The sequence below is a fragment of the Eleutherodactylus coqui genome, chromosome 12 (genome assembly GCF_035609145.1).
Source record: "Eleutherodactylus coqui strain aEleCoq1 chromosome 12, aEleCoq1.hap1, whole genome shotgun sequence".
NCBI lineage: Eukaryota > Metazoa > Chordata > Amphibia > Anura > Eleutherodactylidae > Eleutherodactylus > Eleutherodactylus coqui.
Genome location: NC_089848.1, coordinates 31,720,437 through 31,748,324, shown reverse-complemented (window position 1 = coordinate 31,748,324; position 27,888 = coordinate 31,720,437).

Sequence of the window (27,888 nt, the reverse complement as noted above, 5' to 3'; positions counted from 1 at the left end):
ATCAATTTTTGTTATTACACAACATGCCCAGCTGCTGAAATTTTTTTATAGTCATGATAAACCCCTTTAAGGGCGCCCACCCACTGGCGATTTTTTTTTCTTTGCGTTTTGCGTTTTTCCTGCAGAGCCATTAGAATTGAATGTACTCCTGTCCACTGGCGTTTTGCGTTGCGTTGCGATGCGTTTTTTAACATAGGAGCTGTCAGTTGCATATGTGTCCTTATTTTTCTCCTAATGCACCCATGAAAGTCAATGTAAATTAATGGAAAAGCCGCGAAAACGTGGCAAAAAACGCGGAAAACGCAGCGTTTTTCACGCACGAAAATCGCAAACGCCAGTGGGTGGGCGCCCTAATACTGATTGCATTTGTCGACAGCACATCCCCTGTATACACAAGGAGATGCGTTACAGATCTGTAAGCTTTTTTATCACGCATACAAAAGATGTGATGAGCCAAAAAATGAACAAACGCACTCCTGCTTATTGTAACAGTAACTGCAATATTCTGCCTATACTGTCAGTTACCCATGTAGGGACTTATTAAGCTTATTCTAGCAGCACTTACTGTGGAATTGTGCCTGTGATTGCGGTTATCCTTTTTATTGGACAGCTACTGTGGGGTTGCATTAACCCCTTGAGTGGCACGCCCGGAAAAGTTCCGTGACGAGCTCCACTGCTCATAGCAACATAGCCCGGAAGATTTCCGGGCTATGTATCACTATGGGAGCTGCAGAGCACAATGCCACAAGCTGTGACAGTGTGCTCTGCCTGCACAGTCCCACAGAGAACAAAGCAAGGGCTTTGAAAAACCAGCAGAAGATATTGCCGACATGTCGGCAATGTCCTGCTTTGTTTACAGGTTGCCATAGAGACCATCGGCTTGTCAGAAGCAAGCCGATGGTCTCTGTGGCAGGGAGAGCTGGTTGTTAGCTGTCAGAGGACAGCTAGGTACTAGCTCTTACAGCAGAGATCAGAGAAAACCTCCGATCTCTGCTGTGTTAACCCTTTACATGCTGCAGTCTATGTGACTGCAGCATGTAAAGGGTTGTCACTGCATCATGTAAAGGGCTGTCACCATCGGACCCCTGGAATGTGATCAGGGGTCCTGATGGGTCCCTGTGGAAGTCCCCTAAAGGGGCAAAAAAAAAAAAAATTTAAAAAAAAAAAAAAAAAAAAAAAAAAGTAAAAAAATTATTAAAAAAATAAAAAAAACACTTGTCTCCCTTTACTTTGTAAAAAATCAAAAATACAATCACACATGTGGTATCCATGTGCGTCGTAATGACCCAGAGAAGGAAGTTAATACATTATTTAACCCCTTAATGACATGGCCCCTTTTTTTCTTTTTTCCCCATTTCTTTTTTTCCTCCCCCCTGTTTAAAAAATCACAACTTGTCCCGCAAAAAACAAACCCTCATATGGCCATGTCAATGGAAAAATGAAAAAGTTATGGCTCTTGAGACGCAACTGCAAAACTAGTTGAAATTCAATGATTAGACCATTTTAAAAAACCTGCCCTGGTGGGCACGACAGGGTGGTAGGAAACCTGCCACTCAAGGGGTTAAGGGCGTTTAGTGAATGATATTAACCCTACACCCTTGCTCCATCTGGATACATTCAAATGGTAAGACCAAATCAGTTCTATATTAGGCCGTTATATCTAGTTTATTGATATTTGATTTTATGGGTGTCATTAGTGATACTATAGTGTCATTATATTTGGGGCCATACATAAGAGACCTCACTCCCATTGTTTGTATGAGATGTGGTTCGATATCTATGAGACATCAGTGTTTTTTTCAGGCAAACAAATAAGGCCTCAGTCACACGGGCCTATTGACACCCGTACACTGGCGCCGATGTGCCGTGTGACTGCAGGAAGGAGACGGCCATACCTGCAGACGGCCGTCTCTCTGCAGCGCCGGAGGAAAGAACACATGACCGGCAATGAAGCCGGGCACACGTTCTTTCCTCCAGCGCTGCAGAGTGACGGCCGTCTGCAGGTACATCCGTCTGCTGGTGTCAGTCACACAGGCGCATTGGCGCCGGTGTACGGGTGCCGATGCACCTGTGTGACTGAGGCCTAAATGTTAAACTTTAGGGCGAGCACCCACTGGCGTTTTTTTACCTGCGTTTTGCGTTTTGCGTTTTGCGTTTTTCCTGCACAGGCATAGAGATAACATGTGTTCCTGTCCACTGGCGTTTTTTTTGCGTTGCGTTTGCGTTTTTAACATAGGAGCTGTCAGTTGCATATGTGTCCTTATTTTTCTCCATGGAAATTAATGGAAAAGCCGCGAAAACGCCGCGAAAACGCCGCGAAAAACGCCGCGGAAAACGGGCGGAAAAAACGCGGGGAACGCGGCGAAAACGCTGCGTTTTTTTCCCGCGGAAAACGCAAACGCCAGTGGGTGCTCGCCCTTAGTCCTGACATTTCTTCATTCTTTGATTACACTGCCCAACGATGATTTTGTTTCGGGCTCAAAATTAGCATATTCTTATGTATTTCCATCTGCTGAATTCAAAAATCACCATAAAAATGACCGATTAGCTCTTGCTTTGGAGATACAGCGACATGTCATTTTTTAGGGTTTACATTTTTATTTTGTGGGAATTTTGGGGGGGAGAGAGTTGTCACGCATCTTAACTGACATGATACAACGTTCTCCATATGTTTGTAGGTTATAAACATAATAAATGTTGCTATGACTGAGTTACATATAGTTTCCGTTTTTCTTTTTTTCTGAATTTCTGGTTTTGAAGTGTAAAATTTGCTATATCAAAATGCCATGAAAATGTGTAAATTTAGTGAATAATTTTTCTTACATTTGTGGTGACATAACATTTTCGTCACAGAAATGCAATCTGACGCCTCTTGTGAAGACTGCCTATCATCATTATTTTGGTATGAAGGTAGGGGACCAGGATAAGTCATGGGCTCCACATGTATGTTACAACTCTTGTTCAGTTAAACTATGAGAATGGCTGAAAAATAAAAAAGATCTATAGCTTTTGCTGTGCCTTATGGTTTGGCAGGAGCCTACAATCCATACAGATGACTGCCATTTCTGCTTGACTCCGCCTATAAAGGCAGGCTTGTCAATGAAAAAAACAGGAACAGTTCAATGCCCGAATCTTCCAGTTTACCAGTTCCTACTCCACCCCAACATTGTGAGCTTGAAGTAGAAAATGAAGAAAGTGTGGAAAAAGAAGAACCCAACAAGCCTTCCTCATCCCATGACCCTGACTTTGAGATAAAAGATGATACACCACACAAACTGAGTCAAGCGGAATTCAGCGATCTCATTCGAGACCGTGACTTGTCAAAGGAGAAGGCGGAACTTCTAGGGTCAAGACTACAGCAATGGAATCTTCTCCAATGTGATGTCAGGGTCTCACAGTACAGAGAACCTCAGAGGCATCTGCTTCCTTTTTGTGAGAAGAAAACCAATCTGTTTTTTGGCTGCAACATGAATGGCTTGATGAAATGTTTGAATTTGAACCACGGTCCAACTGAATGGAAGCTATTCATAGACACCTCCACGATTAGTTTGAAAGCTGTATTACTTCACATCGGCAACCATCTACTTTTTATTCCTGTTGGTCATGCAGTTCACATGAAGGAGACTTATGCAAACATGACAGCCCTCCTCGACTCAATCAAATATGCTAAACACAAGTGGAAAATCTGTGGCAATCAAAAAGTCATGGCTGTACTCTTAGGAATGTAACTGGGGTACACTAAATACTGTTGCTTTTCATGTATGTGGGACAGTAGGGATAGGAAATCATATTACATTCAAGCGGACTGGCCTGCAAGAAATCTTGACTCTACCGAGAAAAAGTCATTGCCAAGCCTCTCGTGTACCCAAAAGATGACCTTCTTCCATCCCTTCATATAAAGCTGGGTTTAATGAAAAATGTTGTCAAAGGTATGAACCAGGAAGGACAGGCATTTAAGTACTTAAGAGACAAATTTCCTAGATTGAGTGATGCAAGGGTTAAGGAAGGTATTTTTGTTGGGCCACAAATTTGGCAACTTGTAAAGGATTCTGCATTTGACCAAGTTTTGGAGGGAAAAGAAAAGGAAGCTTGGCAAGCCTTAACCCCTTGAGTGGCAGGTTTCCTACCACCCTGTCGTGCCCACCAGGGCAGGTTTTTTAAAATGGTCTAATCATTGAATTTCAACTAGTTTTGCAGTTGCGTCTCAAGAGCCATAACTTTTTCATTTTTCCATTGACATGGCCATATGAGGGCTTGTTTTTTGAGGGACAAGTTGTGATTTTTTAAACAGGGGGGAGGAAAAAAAGAAATGGGGAAAAAAGAAAAAAAGGGGCCATGTCATTAAGGGGTTAAATAATGTATTAACTTCCTTCTCTGGGTCATTACGACGCACACGGATACCAAATGTGTGATTGTATTTTTGATTTTTTACAAAGTAAAGGGAGACAAGTGTTTTTTTTATTTTTTTAATAATTTTTTTCCTTTTTTTTTTAAATTTAAAAAAAAATTTTTTTTTTGTCCCTTTAGGGGACTTCCACAGGGACCCATCAGGACCCCTGATCACATTCCAGGGGTCCGATGGTGACAGCCCTTTACATGCTGCAGTGACAGCCCTTTACATGCTGCAGTCACATAGACTGCAGCATGTAAAGGGTTAACACAGCAGAGATCGGAGGTTTTCTCTGATCTCTGCTGTAAGAGCTGGTACCTAGCTGTCCTCTGACAGCTAACAACCAGCTCTCCCTGCCACAGAGACAGTCGGCTTGCTTCTGACAAGCCGATGGTCTCTATGGCAACTTGTAAACAAAGCAGGACATTGCCGACATGTCGGCAATATCTTCTGCTGGTTTTTCAAAGCCCTTGCTTTGTTCTCTGTGGCTCTGTGCAGGCAGAGCACACTGTCACAGCTTGTGGCATTGTGCTCTGCAGCTCCCATAGTGATACATAGCCCGGAAATCTTCCGGGCTATGTTGCTATGAGCAGTGGAGCTCGTCCCGGAAAATTTCCGGGCGTGCCACTCAAGGGGTTAAAGGGAGTTATTCATGGATTCCTAGGCATCAAAAGAGATGATAACTACACCCAGTTGGTAACAGTAGTCACTGAAGCGGAAAGGCCCCAGGAAGGGAATTAAGTAATCACTGGGTGGGACCCCTAAAACGTAACCTTTATTGATTTATTTAATTATTAAAAGGTCCTATATTGGGATCAACATGAAAAGACCACAAACAAATATACTTCTCCAATTTAGGCTACAAGCCAGTATTCAAGAAATTTCCAAAAATACACAATGCTTTACAATGGGTATGTAATTTACTTAGTTCTATTTATACCACTGTCTATTGATGTATCTGTATGCTTGAGAAAGGCGTGTATCACGCCGAAACACGTTGCATAGGATCCCGCAAGTATTTTTATACTACTTTATGAGGCTGAGACCTCTTTCTTTTATTTGTATGAAATAAAAAGTTTTTTTGTCTCTATCCAAATAGTGGTTATTGAGACATTTAATATAGATCTGTTATATATAAAGTAGCGCAAGTCCAGAGAGTTTTTTCTTGGAGTCTTCTTTCAAAAATACACAATGGAACTGCCCAGGGCCAAGCGGTCCTGTGTATTTGGATTAGTATTAGAGTGATAAACGTGTGTCAATTTAAGTCACTATAGAGCGCGACCGGACTAATACCCATCAGTGATAGTTCTCTATCTATAATACTGTGATAGAAATATGCCGGGTGCCACATAGATAGAGTACTGATATTGGGGTAAAGTTGTATATACTCTTAGCACAACGGCTGTTGTGCACGTAGCTCTGTTCTGTAAATATATCGTTTTATATAACAAATTCTATGCGTTTCGTCATGTAGGACTCATCAGGAACCAAAATTGGTTTCAGAAACAGAAATGGTCATGAGAAATGGACACAAAAAATGGCTCAATATAGCCTATGAGATGCCCACATGGGGCGAACCTCTACTGCTCTGTACTATGGCTAGCTATCTAGGTATAAGTGGGTTTAATCTCTGATAGTTGCCCCAGGAGCTAAAATAGCTACCAACCTAACCTGTAGCTAGCTATCTAAGTTTAGATGAGGTTAGCTGAAGTGGCTATCTATGATGCATGTGGTGCATCAAAAGACTGCTTGCCCTATTAACCCCAAAAGCCCAAGGCCCAAAATAACAAAGCACCAACAGCACAGAGTCTCCTGCCCAGATGGTAGGCAGGAGAGCAATCAGTTGGTGACAGTACTTTTGGAAAAATACCATCAACTCGTATGCAACATGTCCCTTAAAATCCATTTTCTGCACTCCGCTGTCAGTGATTAACATGGAGAAGATTCCACCAGGATATTTCTGTAATGAAGCAAAGATATCAGGGCCGTCGGAATGAAGCAATGCTTGCGGATTACTGCTGGTCTATGCGTAGGGATGCTCTGAAACTCACTTACAAGAGGCAAGCCAAAGGAAAACGATCTCATGAAGTCACCACATGATTATCTTCACACGATCCACCTGCCAGGAATTCTTCCATCAGTTTAGAACTCTTAGAATGTAACAGTCATTAAAAAAAATTTCAAACGCACCTTCAATGTTGTTTGCATGTGGAATTAAAATGGATCATTTTCTCTTAATCCGTTAAAATAACACACTTCCACCTATTGTATATCACAGAAACTACAGCTAAGAAAAAGTTTTCTTTCTCATATTCGTTTTTCTTACCCCCAAATTAGTAGGATTTGACTCATGAAGTAAAGGAAACATTCCAAAATATTTTTTTATTGGCCAGTGTTATTTTTCTTAAACGTGGTCACAAAACAATCAGTATTACATTTCATTGTAATAAAGTCCTCTGTTCCAGGCTGTGTAGTCAATTTACTCCGCAGAGTCTCTATTTGGGAGGTCAAGCAACATAACTCGAGACAGAGTAAGTATATCAGGAACATTCATACAACAGAGTAGCTAAGTAATTTTTGTTTAAGTCTTCGTTATTTGAAGTAGTGTAGGATACACGTTCAGTCACAAACCTCTAGGAATGTGCAGTATCTTAAGACATTGTAATGTATACAAATGTAGCCGAGTTTAACTTGACTCTTAATGCATTAAGGTAGCTTTTAGTGCAAGCCTTTATTTGCCCTTGCGATAGTTTTTCAATGGCCTTTAAGATACAATAACAATGGCTGTTTAACGGCTCTAAATGGCTCAATGGCTCTAAAATGAGATAATTTGCTGCAGAAGGCTTTTACAGTCACATTAAACTTTGCTACATCTATTCACAGTGGAACCCCTCCAAAAGACCACCTCTTTGATAAGACCACCTTTTATCCAGATCATATTTTCAGGTCCACCATATATTATGCACATGGGACATCTTCTTTGAGAAGACTCCTGTTCCCCCAGAAGACCACTTTTCCATGTAATTTTGGGGGGTCATCTCACTGTATATATAATGTATATATCGTGTATCTGATTTGATAATCACATTTTTATGTATAGTATATGTGGGCACTGGGGATGTAACCAGGGGCGTAACTATAGAGGGTGCAGGGGATGCGGTTGCACCCGGACCCAGGAGCCTTAGGGGGCCCATAAGGCCTCTCTTCTCCATATAGGGAGCCCAGTACTAGGAATAAAGCATTATAGTTGGGGGCCCTGTTACAGGTTTTGCATTGGGGCCCAGAAGCTTCAAGTTATGTCTCTGTGCAGCATGGTTTAGGTATGGGTACGGGTACAGATACAGATAGAAGGGGGGCCCCAGATCACATTTTGCATCAGGGCCCCTGAGCCTTTAGTTCAGCCCCTGGATGTAACTACCTTTGTTTCTCTCTGTTGCTTTATGCACTAAACATATACAGTAAATGAGTAACAATGTGCATTATTATGGATTATGGATCTATACTACACGCATCTCCTATATGGCTGTGTGCTTATCCATCCTTTGCTTCAAACAAGTGGAATATGATACTACTGTTTAATATTGATGCACTACAGGATAAAACCTTAGACATAAATGTTTTTTTGTTCGTTTTTTAACAACTGCTGTGGGCTTTGAGGATGCAAAGTGTTTTTTTTTAAATGTCAAATAACAAAAACTGTCTGTACCAATTTTTTTATAACATGTAGTTGCATCCATCCATTATCTAGGACATACTGTACTTTCCATAATCAGCCTATAAAATTAACTAGACTTCAGTGTAAGGAAAAGAACATACGTGGTTAAAGTATTACGCTTATTACATTGGTGGGGGTAATAATAGATCAAGACATTCATTACACATGTGAAATCAGCTTCAATTCTCTTTGATCTGCTAATTCAAACATGAAGGCATGAACCATGCATCTCTCACATTACAGTGAGGACACCATCATTCGTTTATCTTGAGACAGACGAAAATCAAAGGAAAAGTCAGGGCAAATGTCAAGAGCATTTGAAGTTCCTTTTATTAGAATATCTGCAGCTTTTCAGATGCTATGAAAGATAATTATAGAATATCCATTGACTGGAAAAAAGCCTGGCAACCGTGCGGCAGCTGGAGCCATTTAGGCATCGCTTTATGTCCAGTGTAGCTGAAATAATACGTAATGAACACCTTAGCCGATAAACACTGTGCTTTGTACATAAGCATATACTACACAAGAGTTGGTGAACCCGCGGCATGCCTGAGTAAAGACTGTAAGTATTTACTGTAAAGACAGCTTATAAAATCACTGCAAGTCCTACTTTTGTCCGTTTTCACAGATCTAATGAATTTTGGCCCGCATGCAGACGGGTGTCTATGTCCTGTCTGATGTAAGTCGCGCCTGAGTTTTTCAGGTGCAACTCACATACAGCCAGAGGCGTAACTTGAAGCTCCCGGGCCCCAATGCAAAAACTGTAACAGGGCCCCCAACTATAATGCTTTATTCATAGTACTGGGCTCCCTATAAGGAGAGGAGAGGTCTTATGGACCCCCTAAGGCTCCTGGGCCCAGGTGCAACCGCATCCCCTATAGTTACGCCCCCACATACAGCCATCTGAATGTAGCCTTAATGGTATTCTTGTGGCCATTAGACAACTTATTATTATGTACAAATGTTTACCCTCTAAAGAAATAAAGAAAAGTAATATAAAAGTAATATAAACCTATCTGTGTGTATGTACTGCCTGTACTAATAATAAACTATCTGGATGAACAACGCCTGCCAGCACCTTCCTCTGTTATGTTTGGCTGACCTGGATTTGGGGGGAAGTTGGCTATTGTCCACCCATCCCCAAGTGAAGTAAGTTCTCCTTCTGGATACCCTCATCCATGGGCGTAACTATAGGGGATGCAGGGGATGCGGTTACACCCTGGCCCTGGAGTCTTAGGGGGCCCATAAGGCCCCTCTTCTCCATATAGGGAGCCCAGTACTATGAATAAAGCATTATAGTTGAGGGCCCGGTTACAGGTTCTGCATTGGGACCCAGGAGTTTCAAGTTACGTCTCTGCCCTCATCTATTATAAGTCGCGCAATAGGAATTTTTTTTTATAGTCATATTAACTATTACTGTATTGTCTATCACCGATGCTGTGAAACCCCGGATTTCCTCCTTTGCTGCTCTCATGACTACTGCCAACCTAGTGGGATACCATATGAGGATTACCTGGACCATAGGTGTGGAGCCTTGCCATCACTGGTGGGCTCCAGACCAGATGAGCCCCTACTATACTTCTGATATTTTGCAGTTATTGAAGATATAAATACTAGTATTACTTTACATTTTATAATAGTACACTTTTTATTATTATACCTTATATTACTATATCTATATGCCTCCTCTTTGGAGCGCACACACAACATTTTACATATATCTTTCCCTGTAAGGAAAAGTTGGAGTTACATTGTGACCTAGACATCACCTTCCTGTAATTTACTAGATTTTGGTGACTATATTGCTGGAATCTCATTCATTTTGTGTTATAGTATGTACAATATAGAGGTTTTTAAAGTACAGACTCTGTCTCTGGGTTGCAGCGGAGCTGCATCTTGTCATGCGTGCTCGGTAGCCGCCGAATCATTTGCAGCCTGTGACAACATTCAAGTACTCAGGACCTTTTAGATCAACTTTCTATCTTCAGGAGGATCCATATTGAGCTTAATGATGTGTTGACCATTTACTATATGTGTGCTTGGAAAGCTGTCAGTGCTTATGGCAACCATTTCCCTAAACATCCATTCACCTGATGGAGAATAATTTGACCTCTGCTCGCATGCCTTCAAGGTTGCTAATTTTTTAATGCATGGCATTCTGCAGCAGACTGCGCTTTTCCACACAGATGTATCTAGAAAAAAGCATAAACTGTGCGGTATATGTTTTTTCTTTACATTGACAGTCTATGGGTGACGGATGCCACTGAGTGTCATGTGTTAAAAAAATACGTCTGAGGTTTCCAGCAGGAATCCGCCGGATGGGAACCTCAGGCACACACTGGGGATGCAATGTAAAAGAAGGACAGCTATTGCCACACCTGTGTGAGCTACAACCATGATGGTAGGAACTGTTATGTCTGATATACTTGGTAGTAGATCCAGGTTCTTATATTGCGTGTTTAGATAGAGGCTAGATGGCCTAGGATTTATTTTGCATTGTGATGTAAAGTTGTGTTTTGAAAGGATAATGCAACCAGCTCACCACTCCTGGTAATACTTAACTACTCCGAAACCTGCATCCTGCACAATCATGTAGAAAAGGAGAATTCACCCAGCTTCAAAACATACGGAATAAAAATGCATCGTTATTGGAGTCAATTAGAACCTGAAACAATTTTATTCCCCACACACTGCGTGTCGCTCTGGATTTTAATTGTCTCCAATAAACAAGATAGATAGAGAGATAGATATGAGAGAGAGAGATAGATATGAGAGAGAGATATAGATATGAGAGAGAGAGAGAGATATGAGAGAGAGATATATGAGATAGATAGATAGATAGATAGATAGATAGATATGAGATAGATAGAGAGATAGATATGAGATAGATAGAGAGATAGATATGAGATAGATAGATATGAGATAGATAGAGAGATAGATATGAGATAGATAGAGAGATACATAGATATGAGCTAGATATGAGATAGATAGATGAGATAGATATGAGATAGATAGATATGAGACAGACAGATATGAGATAGATAGATATGAGATAGATAGATATGAGATAGATAGATAGATAGATAGATAGATAGATATGAGATAGATATGAGATAGATATGAGATAGATAGATAGATAGATATGAGATAGATAGATAGATATGAGATAGATTCATATGAGATAGATAGATAGATAGATAGATAGAGAGATAGATATGAGAGAGATAGATAGATATGAGAGAGATAGATAGATATGAGAGAGAGAGAGAGAGAGAGATAGATAGATAGATAGCTAGATAGGAGATAGATAGATAAATATGGGATAGATAGATAGATATGAGATAGATAGATAGATAGGAGATAGATAGATAGATAGATATGAGATAGATGATAGATAGATAGATAGATAGATATGAGATAGATAGATAGATATGGGATAGATAGATAGATTCATATGAGATGGATGGATAGATAGATAGAGAGATAGATAGATAGATATGAAATAGGAGATAGATAGATAGATATGAGAGAGATAGACATGAGAGAGATAGATAGATATGAGAGATAGATAGCTAGATAGGAGATAGATAGATAAATATGGGATAGATAGATAGATAGATAGATAGATATGAGATAGATAGATAGATATGATATAGATAGATAGGAGATAGATAGATAAATAGATGGATAGATAGATATGATATAGATAGATAGATGATAGATAGATAGATTAGATTAAACTGAAAGTTCTTTTTAATTGGACTTGATACAGTAGATTTAAACCTGGGTAATTCCAATGATGAGAGGATGTAGTGCCTGGATTTTGATGATAAAAGATTTTTTTCTTTTTGTGACAAGAAGTAGCAGAAAACTGCTTCCCACTGGTATGCTGCTTTTTCTGCATTTTCCAAGTTTTCTCTGTGTTTATGGTTCATGCACAAAAGTGAAAAAGGGGAAAAAAGAAGATGCTTGCAGTTTTTATGACAGAAACACTGACAAAGGTAATTTGATGTGTCCTATCTGTATACTGTAATTGTCTACCTATGCTGAAGCCACAAGATTCACACTCTGCTGCCTTCGAAATATTATTTTAAGACATTTCTACAAAGCATTAAAAATAATGTTAAAGAACCTTATAAAACCATCATCTGTACAAGTGTATGCATATGCTTCATTGATTTTCTAATTCCACTTATTTCTTTCTATTTTACCATATGACTGATGTTTTCTTAGTGTTCATATTGCTTTTTTTATTCTTATTATTAATATTTTGTATTACATTATTTTCATAATATCATCTTCAATGAAAGCTTTACTTTAAAAAAATTAACTACGTAAAAATATAAAAGAGAGCACATCAGAGAGCCAGAGCCGCGGGAGAGGTGAGCGCCGCACTGGTCCCTGCAGGGGCTTGGGTCGGGTCCCGCTGCGAGAATTCTCGCTGGTGAATTTTCATTGTGCCGGTCTAATGACAATTGTGCCTGCTCTGCACCTTGTCAGGTATTGCATTTTTGGCTCTTTTCCAGTGAAATATGTTTTTGTGTTCCCCCTCACCTCTGTGATTTCAATTTACTTTACAGTGAGATAGCGTAGGTTCTGATGGATGCGATGTGGCCTTGCCGTTGGCCCATCAGCTTATGTGTCTTGGCCAAAATGCTAAAGTAACACCCGCATTTCATTAGTATGTATCAATATTTCCTATATGCAGTTTGCTATAGACTTCTGGGGGAGCCCAAGATGTCAGCCAGTGCGGCCCACTGCTGAGATACGGGGCAAGCCACTGCCATGTCATGTGAGCTGTTGTCCTGTATTGTGGGATGCACCCATCTGTTGGCTGCCTTCTGTGGTATCGTCACATTGCAGATTTAGTTGCATGCAGTCGCTCCTCCCCAATCTGGGCTAGTTGAGTGGGGGCTGCATATAAGTCTGCAGTGGACAGTGTAGCTCCTCTGGTTTATAGTCTGGCTTGCTGCATATTGTTAGGTTCTACGGCCATTGTGCCAATCCTACGGCTATTGTGACGGTCTTATGGCGATTGTGCCTGCTTAGTGGCGATCATGCCTGCTCTGCACCTTATCAGGTATTGCATTTTTGTCTCTTTTCTAGTGAAATGTAAATGATGTGGGTCAACAGGATAAAAGCTAACATTTTAGTTTCTAGGAAGTAGAAACACTCCAAGCAAGGGCTGAAGACAAGAATTAGTCAGCATAGAACAAAGCACAAGACAAGGAGACAGGACACTATGAAGGGCCATGAAAAAGAAAAAGGAGCAGAAACTAATACATGAAGAGCAGGAAGCAGAAAAGGTAATTCATCAGGAACTATGAGCAGGGAACAGCAATCCAACAACTGAAAATAAGATGCCAGGCAAGAAGCAACTTTGCACATATCCAGCATCAGCTTGGGATGAAAGATGCAACTGATCCTTCCCTCAATGCAACACTTTCTACCTCAACACCAAACCTAGGGTGTCTGGGGTTTGGTGTTGAGCAAGGCTTGAGAAAGGCCCATACATAGAGCTGAAATGCCACAGTCTTTTGCTGTATCTTTGCCTGGTAATAAAACTTGCTCGATTGGATTGCCAACGTCTACACTTGCTTATTATCTCTATCCTTAGGATAGGTCATCAATAGCTGAGCTGTTGACAGAGCTGGAAGAAGCTCCTTCTACACTGCAGGGGCTCGGGTTGGTGTTGAACGCAACGGGCGCTGTGTCTGCAATACCAACTTGCCTGCTGCAGTATGACTGACAGGGGTCGGGTAAGCATCTGATCATTAGGAATCCCAAGCAGTGGAACCCTGCTGATCAACTATTGATCACCTATCCCAAAATTAATTAATCAATAATAAAGTCCCAGAAAAACCCCCTTATATAACCAGAATTGGAATTGTCAACAGTGTAAGACAGCTGGCACCCCCACTCCCCTGAGACATGTGACATACATGTACATCACATGTCAGGAAGGCGTATACTTAACTACTTACCTTTTTTCTTCTCCCTCCATCCCACCTTCTGTTTTTTTAATACTATGTCATTTATGTATGTTTTTCATGGATGTGCACAATTACATTCCTGTATATTCTGTTCTTGTGACACCTATAGAGATTCGTTTACACAGGCCGACAAGAGAGCACAAATGCTTGTTAAGACGCTGGTTTGCCCATTTATAGCTGCACCTGATCTGCTGGTGGCCAAGAAAATGCTCGTTAATCGAATGATCACATCTTTTTGCAGCCAAAAAATCATAGTTGTCGGAAATGCATCTCCTCGTGTGAATAGCGGATGCGCTGCCGACAGTGATGATTCTTGGTCAGGAACAAATTCATTGGCCCATGTACAGGTAAAGCAAATGAATGACAATCATAATGATTGATGCTTATTTAAATATCTACATCGGCCAGTGTGGCCCTTACAGTTATAGTACTAGTTCAGTCCTGATTTCTGTGATCATCACAAGACTACGACAGATTTTTAACCCCTAAATGTGAACAATAAAGGTTTGATAGCAACAAGGATACAGGGATGTTTCTATAGCAACAGGGGAAGGGGCTATCTTCATAGGTGGCTGATGTGCTCTCATAGGCTGCAGGCTGACAGATCTGCAAACACTGTGAGAATGGTCTCCGCAGTCTCTGCTCTCCTGCTGTTACTGCATATGAGCGTGTGTCTGTGTGTGCGCACACATTATAATGTGTTCACTAACCATTTAGCCAGAATGTCACTAAATGTTTGATCAACCTTGGGAAAGCAAAAGAGTGGGCATTCACATACTATCTCCCTGCTGATTACACCAGAGGCAGTGAAATGCGGCATGGAAAGTAAGCGCAGGGGAGTCAGAACATCAACTACTGGCAGAATGGTAGACTTGCTACATGCTCCTTCCTGAAAGTGGATTGCTAACAGCAGAACAATAGAAACAAGATGTAGCGGTTTCGGCACTCGGTTGGAGCCTCAGGTGTAATAGCTGCAGGTCTGGCAGGTAATCAGGGATGAGCCAAGAGTCAGCAGTGGGAGGTCTAGGTTTGCAGTACAAATGAATGAAGCGGGTAACATAGTCAGATGGAAAGCCAAAGTTCAGCAATGGGAGGTCTCAGTTTGCAGTACAAATGGATAAGCAGGTAGCATAGTCAGATGGAAAGCCAGAAATCGGTATCGGGAGGTCTAGTCACAGTAGCCGAGGAGTAGGCAGAAGTGGAGCTGATCAATCAATGCTGAGGAGCAGGATAATCACGCAAGGAGTGGGTGGAAGGGCCAGGCTTTATAGGGAGTTCTAATTAGCAGCAGGGCTAGGACAGAGAGGCAGGACCTAGATCAGGAGCGAAACAACCAGAAGCAAGGAAGCCTTTATCATGCAGATTTCTCCCAATTAACAGAGTTTGAGAGGGGGCACATTATTGGAATGCGAGAAGATGGATAGTCGTATCAATGAATTGCTCACCACTTGGGCCGTTCCGACTAAACTGTTAGAGGGTGTAGGGATCAGTGGATGTATGCACACAATGTGACCGGGCTCAGGGTACCCTCAACAGATGACCAGTAGAGAGGATCATCTCATCAGCACGAGCAGCTCTAACTGTTTAGTTATCCATCATCCGGGGTAATAATAAGGTATAAGAAGGGCTTGTTTACTCGAGGGTATTTGTGCAGCATCTTATGAGCACAATTTTTGCGCACATAATGTACAAAAATAGAACCCATTGATTTCAATGGGTTTGTTCTCATGAGTGTATTTTTTCATGCAATGTGTGATTGCACGAAAAATACACAGCACAACCTATTTTGTGCGTATTATGCACTACAATAGGCCATTGAAGTGAATCAGTCTACCAAAATATGTAATGAATATGCAGGAAACCTTTATATTCACTGTGTTTTTGTGCACCATTTCAATGAGCACATCTGCAGTGTATTTGTGCACAGAAAAACACGCCCGAGTGCCCGAAAAGTGTTTTTGGTCACAAAAATATGCAGCATATTTTCATGACCAAAATGGCTGACCAGAATTGGCCAACTGGCTTCAAATGTGCTATAATTGTCAACCAAAATAATCTCACTTGGCAGTGTTCACACCACACTACCAGCAACCCCTGAAGTATCAGGAAAAAACAAATAAATGAGGGAAACTTTTTTCTAAGGGGAACTAGAGGGTGGCACCTAGAGATGAGCGAGCATGCTCGGTTAAGGCAGTTACTCAAGCGAGCATTGCTCTTCTTGAGTAACTGCATTCTCGGGGGGGGGGGGGGCCGGGGGGTAGCAGGGGGAGAGAGAGATCTCTCTCACTCTCCCCTCCTGCTCCTGCCGCCCCCCCCCCCCCCCGAGCCTGCTCGGACGAGAATGCAGTAACTCGAGAAGAGCAATGCTCGCTCGAGTAACTGCCTTAACTGAGCATGCTCGCTCATCTCTAGTGACAACCCCTACCAACTGTAGCAATGGATGGCCCACTCTCATAAGGACACATTCAGGCCTCGTGCCTGTGCCACTGACTAGCCCTGAAAAATGACAAAGGGGAACTACCATATGCATAAACAAAACCTTCTCAGAGTAAGCAACAACTCTGTACTTATCTACAGGAGCTGCTTGAAGGACCAGATCCAGAGATATCTCTACCCACAGCAAAAGGAAACTATACTGAAATTGACCAGCACAGAACTCAGGCCAGGAGCGAACTAAAAACTCTCCCTAATTGCCCCCAGGTATGCACCAACAGCTGACACACCCATCAGAGTCAAAGAAGATAAATGCACAGTCGGGCTATAAACTGAGACAACACTGGCCTTATGTTTGAAATGTGTTATATAGGGGCTCAGTTACAGCAAATGTGAACTGATATGCTGCAGAATACCATAAAAAACCTGCATGACTCTTTGCCCACCTGTATCACATCTTGCGTCCAAGCTAGAGGCAGCCCAACAAGGTACTAGAGCCTCCATGCCCGCCCGTATCACATCTTGCATTCAAGCTAGAGGCAGTACAGCAGAGTACTAGAGCCTCCATGTCCACCCATATCACATCTTGTATCCAAGCTAGAAAAGGTACAACGGGGCACTAGAGCCTTCATGCCCACCCATATCACATCTTGTATCCAAGCTAGAGAAGGTACAAAAGGGTACTAGAGCCTTCATGCCCACTCATATCACATCTTGTATCCAAGCTAGAGGTGGTACAGCAGAGTACTAGAGCCTCCATGTCCGCCCGTATCACATCTTGTATCCAAGCTAGAGGTGGTACAACAGGGTACTAGAGCCTCCATGTTCGCCCATATCACATCTTGTATCCAAGCTAGAGGTGGTACAACAGGGTACTAGAGCCTCTAAGGAAAGTCAATGGAAGCAGCTCTCACTTATTCCCAGTAGGACTGGATCTGTTAGTGCAAAGCCAACGGTGAATGGAACCTGGACCTCAGTTCCATAGAGTATACACGGAAGAATGAAAGGTCCGCGGCAGCACAGTGATGCAAAAAACTTTAATGGAGGAATAAAGTTTTTTATACTTTTTTGCATCACTGAGATGACGCAAACTTTTCATTCTTCTGTAATTACTAGAGCCTCCGTGCCTGCCCATAGCGCATCTTGTATTTTAGCTGGAGGCGGTACAACAGGGTACTAGAGCCTCCATGCCCGCCATATCACATCTTGTATCCAAGTGGGGGGGGGGTCAGTGGGGTGTAGCGGTGGGGAAAGCTCTCTTACCCGAGTGTGCTCGCTCATCTCAATTAACCTTTATTTCCTGAAAAAGGAGCATTCCTTTAATACTGTAGGCATGAGACCTAAAATGATACATTGCGTTTCAGTTGGATACATAACTTAAAGCTGTTCTTGCTCTTTTTAAAAGAAATAGAAACGTGTTCCCATTATGTAAGGAATGAGAAGTGTTATGCACTAGAGATGAGCGAGTATACTCGCTAAAGACAATTGCTCGAGCGAGCATTGCCTTTAGCGAGTATCTCCCCCGCTCAAGACAGAAGGTTCGGGTGCCGGCGCGGGGGAAGCGGTGAGTAGCGACTGTCAGCAGGAGGGAGCGGGGGGGGGGGGGGGGGGGGGGGGGGGAGAGGGAGAGAGAGATCTCCCCCCCGCTCCGCCCCGCTCTCCCCCGCAGCTCCCTGCCCGCTGCCGGCACCCAAACCTTCAGTCTCGAGTGGGGAGATACTCGCTAAAGGCAATGCTCGCTCGAGCAATTGCCTTTAGCGAGTATACTCGCTCATCTCTATTATGCACCCAAAATGAATAGGCAGCCTTATTTGTTTTAGTGCAGCTGCTTTAATGTAATACTTGAATAAGATTAATAAATTCTTTATGTGCATTGAACATGCCATAGTTCGATTGAAGAACACAAGGAACACCTGCTTCTGTGATAAAAAGTCACAAGAAAGAACTGACATCATGTAGGATCCGTACTTAGATTTACCATAGATGCAATTCTTCTGCATATTGCCAATACAGGGGTGTGTGTAGCAGCGGAAATGCCTTAGTATCTGGTAAGTGACCAAAGAGGGCCCAGCCTAGAGTTAGGGCTTCGACAGATAAGTATGTGTTTTACTGCCCATGCGAAAATCCCACCACAATAAGGATAGAAGCCGCTGTCTTAGTGGGCGAAAAAAATAGGGCCTGCTATATTTTGTGCGTATTTGTGCACCAAAAAGCCCCATGAAGGTCTCTGGGAGGTGCACAAACATACATATCTGAATGTACGGGTATGCGCTAAATGCTGCGCATACCCACGATCACTGCCACTGCTTTAAGGAAAATTAGCCATTTAAATCAGTGTGAACGAGCGGTGCCTGTGCAAATACACACAGTATTTGTGCAGGCTCAAGCGCAAAATACACTCTTTCACTGCACAAGAAAATTGCGCAGGAGCGTTTTACGACATGCACCCATCTGTTGAAGTCTTTAGGCAGTATTCACACGAGCAAATGCGATTTTGGGCAGTGAAAAACTGATCCTTTTCGGTCAGCTTTAAATGCAAATTTCAGGCACTCACTTTGTGTTTTTGCAGTTTTCACATGTGATTTGCATCTGTTTTAGGGTGGACACCCACTGGCGCTTTTTTCTCCACTGCGCTGCGAGAGTAAGTGAAAACTTTCGCAGAGCAGTGTGAGAAAATCGCTGGGCTATCGCTGCGACATCGCCAGTCTTTTCAATGGGGCCAGCGGCAGCAGCACTAGCCCCATTGAAAAGATATGGAGAATTCCACAGCTGTCACAGCTGTGGCAGAAGTCAGCGGCATGCTATCTCATTGCTTTTAATGGGATCGGCACTGGACCCATTGAAAAGACTGGCGATGTCGCAGCGATATTCCAGCGATTTTGGGGTATTTGCCAATACTTTCCCCTGGAGAGTGTGGTGTGGTACCTCAGTGAAGATGTTGAGTTGGTGGGAAGGAACTCCAGGAGTCAGGATTGAAGGTGCAAACAGGAAAGCAGTAGAGATGAGCGAGCACCAAAATGCTCGGGTGCTCGTTGCTCGAGTCGAACTTTCCGCGATGCTCGAAGGTTCGTTTTGAGTAACGAACCCCATTGAAGTCAATGGGCGACTTGAGCATTTTTGTATATCGCCGATGCTCTCTAAGGTTTTCATTGGTGAAAATCTGCAAAACCCAAGAAAGTGATGGGAACGACACAGAAACGGATAGGGCAGGCGAAGATCAACATGCTGGGCTGCATTTCAGGTTCCCAGGTCCCACATTTAAACCACAATAGCGGCAAGAGTGGCCCCCCCTAACAATTTTTACTTTGGATAAACCCTCATTAGTAAGCCACACCTCAGCTAAGCACCACACTACCTCCAACTAAGCACAAGCACTGCCTGTGGGACACACCGCTGCCTCTTCTCCTGGGTTACATGCTGCCCAACCCCCCCCCCGCACGACCCAGTGTCCACAGCGCACACCAAAGTGTCCCTGCGCAGCCTTCAGCTGCCCTCATGCCACACGCTGACCTCACAGCCACACCACCCCCATGTCTATTTATAAGTGCGTCAGCCATGAGGACGAACCGCAGGCGCAGGCACACACTGCAGAGGGTTGGCAGGGCCAGGCAGCGACCCTCTTTAAAAGGGGCGGGGCGATAGCCCACAATGCGAAAGCAATGAGAAGCAATGAGAAATCCAATCCTGTGCCACCTCCATCAGGAGCTGCACACGTGGGCATAGCAATGGGGAATCCATGTGCCACACAGTATTCATTCTGTCAAGGTGTCGCATAGCTCAATTGACACTGCAAGGGGAAAGCCGTCTGCGCTCTGCCCCCTACCCAAGTCAGTCAGTGCCTTTGTGCCAGACAGGTCAAACACCGCGATGGGAACTAAGTTTGCACCAACAGCATAGGTGGGTCCTAGGAAACCCAAGACATGAACAAAAAAATGATCTGAGCGGCCAAACATGGCAGACTTGCACCGCGCCCACGACATAGGCCTCGGCCCACAGCTTCGGCAATCCTAGGCAGGAAGCGGACTGTCACTGCACCCAGGACATAGGCCTCTGCACCAACCCTCAGCAATCGCGGGCCTACAGCGGACTCCAATGCTAGCGTAGCTGTGCACGTCTCATCAGCGCTGTATTGCTCCTCTAGTTTGTTCCAATGCAGTGCCCCGGATAGTAGAGCTAATGTCAGATTAAATACAGGTGGGCTTCGGCCCACACTGCATGCCCCAGTCAGACTGGGGTTTTTTATAAATAGTCACAGGCAGGTACAACTCCGCAATGGGAATTCCGTGTGCACCCACAGCATGGGTGGCTCCCTGGAACCCACAGGCGGTACGTAAATATATCCCATTGCAGTGCCCTGGACAGCAGAGCTAACGTCAGATTAAATGCAGGTAGGCTTCGGCCCACACTGCATGCCCCAGTCAGACTGGGGTTCTTTATAAGTAGATACATGCAGTTACAACTCCGTGTGGACCGACAGCATGGGTGGGTCCCAGGAAGCCACTGGTGGTACATAAATGAATCCCATTGCATTGCCCAGCACAGCTGAGGTAACGTCAGATTAAATGCAGGTGGGCTTCGGCCCACACTGCATGCCCCAACCTGACCGGGGTTTTTAATACATAGACACAGGCAGGTACAAATCCCCTATGTGAAGTCCCTGTGGACCGACAGCATGGGTGGCTCCCTGGAACCCACCGGCGGTACATAAATATATCCCATTGCACTGCCCTGGACAGCAGAGCTAACGATAGATTAAATGCAGGTGGGCTTCAGCCCACACTGCATGCCCCAGTCAGACTGGGGTTCTTTATAATAGACACAGGCAGGTACAACTCCGTGTGGACCGACAGCATGGGTGGGTCCCAGGAAGCCACCAGCGGTACATAAATAAATTCCATTGCATTGCCCAGCACAGCTGAGGTAATGTCAGATTAAATGCAGGTGGGCTTCGGCCCACACTGCATGCCCCAACCTGACTTTTAATACATAGACACAGGCAGGTACAAATCCCCTATATGAAGTCCCTGTGGACCGACAGCATGGGTGGCTCCCTGGAACCCACCGGCGGTACATAAATGTATCCCATTGCACTGCCCTGGACAGCAGAGCTAATGTCAGATTAAATACATGTGGGCTTCGGCCAAGAATGTTTTCATTGTTGGAGGAGGAGGACGGGGATGTTTTTGAGGCAGTACGTGTCCTGTCCCTGTGTCCGTGGTTATATGCACCTTACCAGTAACCGCGTTGGTGGGATAGTGGTCGCGACTGTAGACCTATTAGCGCGGTTTTATTCTGTTGGTTTTCGGAATGTGGCCAGGATTAAGTGTGCCGTGGTGGGGGGCTTTCTTATTGTGTCGTTTAAGGTGAAATTCTTGGACTGCCGCCAGACGGACCACTGCAAAAGCATTTACCAAGAATGTTTTTATTGTTGGAGGAGGAGGATGGGAAAGTTTTTGAGGCAGTACGTGTCCTGTCCCCGTGTCCATGGTTATATGCACCTTCCCAGTGACTGCGTCGCTGAAAAGTTGTCGCGCCTGGGGAACCTAATAGCGCGGCGTCGCCACCATCATGTCTTTGGGAAGCCTCCGTTTCCACTACCCTGTAACATTGCAGTAGCAGCAGTATAGGCAGAGCCGAGAATTAGTAACATTTCAGCGGTAAAAGTATGCACAAACCCCTGTAACATTTCATTGGCAGCAGTGACGACAGACCCCACTAACATTTCATTTGTAGCAGTATACACAGACCCCAGTAACATTTCAGTAGTATCTGTATAGACAGACCCCAGTAACTGTTCAGTAGTATAAGTCTAGACAGACCCCAGTAACATTTCAGTTCCAGCAGTATTGACAGACCCCAGTAACATTTCAGTAGTATCAGTTGCGACATGCCCCAGTCACATTTCAGTTCCAGCAGTGCAGACAGACCCCAGTAACAGTAACGTTGAAGCACTATGGGCAAAGCAGCAGATAAACATTCCCCTGGCAGCAGTGTAGGGAGAGCAAAGTATTTGTAACATTTCAGTAGTAGCAGTATAGTCAGACCCTAGTAACAGTAACGTAGAAGCAGTATGGGCAAAGCAGCAGATAAACATTTCCCTGGCAGCAGTGTAGGGAGAGCAAAGTATTTGTAACATTTCAGTAGTAGCAGTATAATCAGACCCCTGTAACGTAGAAGCAGTATGGGCAAAGCAGCAGATAAACATTTCCCTGGCAGCAGTGTAGGGAGACCAAAGTATTTGTAACATTTCAGTAGTAGCAGTATAGTCAGACCCCAGTAACATTAACGTAGAAGCAGTATGGGCAGAGCCCACTATTAGTTACATTTCTGTTATAGCAGTATAGACTTGCCCCAGTAACATTTCCGTTGAAGCATTATGGGCAGAGCCCAGTATTAGTATTAGTAAAATTACAGTAGTAACAGTATACACCAACCAAGGTAACATTTCAGGAGCAGAAGTATCGGCAGACCGAAGTAACATTTCAGTTGCTGAAGTATAGTCAGACCCCTGTAGCATTACTGCGGTATAGGTAGGCAGAACAGAGTTACATTTCTGTAGCAAAAGTGTAGGCCAACCCCAGACACAGTGGTGTACCATGAGTGCAGGCGAAGCCCATAAAAATTACTTTGATTACATTGTAGGCGAGGGCCCGAAAAATTGTTGTACCGACAGTACAAATGTACCCCAGAAAAATTGCCCATGCCCAACCCAGAGGGCAGGTGAAACCCATTAATCGCTTAGCATAAACCAGTTCCCAGCAGCATGCAGGGAGGAAATGCTATATGGGGGAGATAGCAGGTTCAAAATATAGATGAACAACCACTAACACACCCATGACGTATTGGAGGGGTGGCTGCTTAGTATTATATTTGCACACAAATAAAGCTTACATAAGATGCCATTGCCACAAGTATGTGTAGTGCACCATGCAGGCTTATAGCACCATTAGCTTTACCTATACTATTACATAAAGCGGGCTGCTGCACACTATCAAAATTTACCACACTAAGTGCTGAAACCCTGCACTCCCCCAGCATCTCAGGGCTCAAAAAAAGATAAAATAGATCAGCACTTTCTAATAGAAATCCATAGGTGCACGTTAAACCATGGCTGCAACATGCAATAGAAGCAGAAACCAAAAAGTGGCAACAGCACTCAAAATACATTTGCTATCAGAAAAATACATACCTTTTGTACAATATGATTTGATCAAATTATATACCAAGAACCTTGTATTATTTAATGTGGTTAGCGTATTTATTATAGGTATGTATAACTTTGATAGTAAATGTATTTTGAGTGCTTTTGCCGCTTTTTGGTTTCAGCATCTCAGGGTTCAACTGCTTTTGCAAATTAATATGAGGCATTAGTTAACATTTTGGCTAAAAAACGCAAAGCTCACAACCCAATGTCAAGGGTCCTCATTAGAGATGAGCGAACGTACTCGTCCGAGCTTGATGCTCGTTCGAGTATTAGGGTGTTCGAGATGCTCGTTACTCGTAACGAGTACCACGCAATGTTGGAGTTACTTTCACTTTCATCTCTGAGACATTTGCACGCTTTTCTGGCCAATACAAAGACATGGAAGGCATTACAACTTCCTCCTGTGATGTTCCAGCCCTATCCCACCCCCCTGCAGTGAGTGGCTGGGGAGATCAGGTGTCACCCGAGTATTTAAATCTGCCCCGCCCGCGGCTCGCCACAGATGCATTCTGACATAGATCAGGGAAAGTGCTGCTGATGCTGCTGCTGCTATAGGGAGAGTGATAGGTGTAATATTAGGCTTCAAGAACCCCAACGGTCCTTCTTAGGGCCACATCTGACCGTGTGCAGTACTGCTGAGGCTGCTTTTAGCAGTGTTGCACATTTTTTTTTTTTTTTGTATATCGGGCGTGCAGAGCATTGCGTCCTCAGTCTGCAGTCATTGTACAGAGTATAGGGCCAGTACTGGTGAGGCAGGGACAGTGGGAAAGGTGAAAGAGATATACTGTCTATATAGGCAGTGGGCTTTTTCAAACAAATTTGAGAAAAATACTATCTTTGGGCTGCCTGTGACCGTCTTGAGTGTACTGCGTCTTTGCTGGGGGTAGTAGTCCTAATTATTACGCAGCTAAGTGTTACAGCAGGCTTGCGCAAAATTGTTTCCTGCCTCTGTGTTGCCCGTTACATCACCGCCGTCATCCCGTCCAGAGGGAAACAGTCTGCAGTAATTTTACATAGTATAGGGCCAGTACTGGTGAGGCAGGGACAGTGGGAAAGGTGAAATAGATATACTGTCTATATAGGCAGTGGGCTTTTTCAAACAAATTTGAGAAAAATACTATCTTTGGGGTGCCTGTGACCGTCTTGAGTGTACTGCGTCTCTGCTGGGGGTAGTAGTCCTAATTAATACGCAGCTAAGTGTTACAGCAGGCTTGCGCAAAATTGTTTCCTGGCTCTGCGTTGCCCGTTACATCACCGCCGTCATCCCGTCCAGAGGGAAACAGTATACATATATACGCTGCCTACAGTATCTGTCTGCTGTCTCAGCTCAGCCTTTAAAAAAAATAGAAGCAAAATACTTAAGGCCTACTAGTGGCCTTTGGACACTTGACTGCTTCTGCGCTGTGAATTCCACTAGCTCAGTCATACACACCTACGTCTCACTACAGGCTTGCGCAAAATTCTTTCCTGGCTCTGCTGTGCGTTCCGTAAGCAAAGTCAGCCTCCAACCACAGGACAATAAGCAGCACATTTAATTACAGCGTTCTGTTTCTGCACTACTGGTAATTAGAGATGAGCGAACGTGTTCTTCCGAGCTTGATATTCGTGCGAATATTAGGGTGTTCGGGATGTTCGTTATTCGTAACGAACACCATGCGGTGTTCTGGTTACTTTCACTTCCTTCCCTGAGACGTTAGCGCGCTTTTCTGGCCAATTGAAAGACAGGGAAGGCATTACAACTTCCCCCTGTGACATTCAAGCCCTATACCACCCCCCTGCTGTGAGTGGCTGGGAAGATCAGGTGTCACCCGAACATAAAAGTCGGCCCCTCCCGCGGCTCGCCTCAGATGCGGTGTGAGTTAGATGAGGGACAGTGCTGTTTGTACCGGAGCTGCTGTAGGGAAAGAATTGGTAGTTAGTGTAGGCTTCAAGACCCCCCAAAGGTCCTTATTAGGGCCACTGATAGCTGTGTGTTGGCTGCTGTTAGCAGTGGCAATTTTTTTTCTTCTCAAAATCGGCTCTGCAGAGCGTTGCACCTGGCATTAGGGACAGAAGTGCTGCATAGGCAGGGAGAGTGTTAGGAGTGAGTGTAGCCTTCAAGAACCTCAACAGTCCTTTCTAGGGCCATATTTAACCGTGTGCAGTACTGTCCAGGCTGCTGTTAGCTGTGCTGCATTTTTTTTTGCTTCTCAAAATCGCCTCTGCAGAGCATTGCACCCTCCATTGATACTGCAGGGAAAGAATTGTATAGGCAGGGCCACAACACAGTTATTATTCATTGAATATACGCAGTGCTGCCTTTTGCTTGTAAAACAAGTGAAAATAATTCTATTTGTCCTGCCTCTGTCCGTCCTAAGGGCGGTGGACACGTGTCGGCTGCGTGTGCAACCTGTAAAAATCAGACGCACCCAGCTACGTTTTACTTTTGGCTTCGCCATTTGCTTTCCTTAATTGGGAAAAAAAATACCTGCTCTGCCACAGTTAATAACTCTGCTACCCTCACGTTCTGTGATACATTAGCAGGAAAACAGCACAGTTATTAAACTTCTCATGTTCATAGAATATACGCAGTGCTGCCTTTTGGTGCAAAAAAACGGAAAATAATTCTATTTGTCCTGCCTCTGTCCGTCCTAAGGGCGGTGGACACGTGTCGGCTGCGTGTGCAACCTGTAAAAATCAGACACACCCAGCTACGTTTTACTCCTGGCTTCGCCATTTGCTTTCCTTAATTGGGAAAAAAAATACCTGCTCTGCCACAGTTAATAACTCTGCTACCATCACGTTCTGTGACACATTAGCAGGAAAACAGCACAGTTATTAAACTTCTCATGTTCATAGAATATACGCAGTGCTGCCTTTTGGTGCAAAAAAACGGAAAATAATTCTATTTGTCCTGCCTCTGTCCGTCCTAAGGGCGGTGGACACGTGTCGGCTGCGTGTGCAACCTGTAAAAATCAGACGCACCCAGCTATGTTTTACTCCTGGCTTCGCCATTTGCTTTCCTTAATTGGGAAAAAAAATACCTGCTCTGCCACAGTTAATAACTCTGCTACCCTCACGTTCTGTGACACATTAGCAGGAAAACAGCACAGTTATTAAACTTCTCATGTTCATAGAATATACGCAGTGCTGCCTTTTGGTGCAAAAAAACGGAAAATAATTCTATTTGTCCTGCCTCTGTCCGTCCTAAGGGCGGTGGACACGTGTCGGCTGCGTGTGCAACCTGTAAAAATCAGACGCACCCAGCTACGTTTTACTCCTGGCTTCGCCATTTGCTTTCCTTAATTGGGAAAAAAAATACCTGCTCTGCCACAGTTAATAACTCTGCTACCCTCATGTTCTGTGACACATTAGCAGGAAAACAGCACAGTTATTAAACTTCTCATGTTCATAGAATATACGCAGTGCTGCCTTTTGGTGCAAAAAAACGGAAAATAATTCTATTTGTCCTGCCTCTGTCCGTCCTAAGGGCGGTGGACACGTGTCGGCTGCGTGTGCAACCTGTAAAAATCAGACGCACCCAGCTACGTTTTACTCCTGGCTTCGCCATTTGCTTTCCTTAATTGGGAAAAAAAATACCTGCTCTGCCACAGTTAATAACTCTGCTACCCTCACGTTCTGTGACACATTAGCAGGAAAACAGCACAGTTATTAAACTTCTCATGTTCATAGAATATACGCAGTGCTGCCTTTTGGTGCAAAAAAACGGAAAATAATTCTATTTGTCCTGCCTCTGTCCGTCCTAAGGGCGGTGGACACGTGTCGGCTGCGTGTGCAACCTGTAAAAATCAGACGCACCCAGCTACGTTTTACTCCTGGCTTCGCCATTTGCTTTCCTTAATTGGGAAAAAAAATACCTGCTCTGCCACAGTTAATAACTCTGCTACCCTCACGTTCTGTGACACATTAGCAGGAAAACAGCACAGTTATTAAACTTCTCATGTTCATAGAATATACGCAGTGCTGCCTTTTGGTGCAAAAAAACGGAAAATAATTCTATTTGTCCTGCCTCTGTCCGTCCTAAGGGCGATGGACACGTGTCGGCTGCGTGTGCAACCTGTAAAAATCAGACGCACCCAGCTACGTTTTACTCCTGGCTTCGCCATTTGCTTTCCTTAATTGAGAAAAAAAATACCTGCTCTGCCACAGTTAA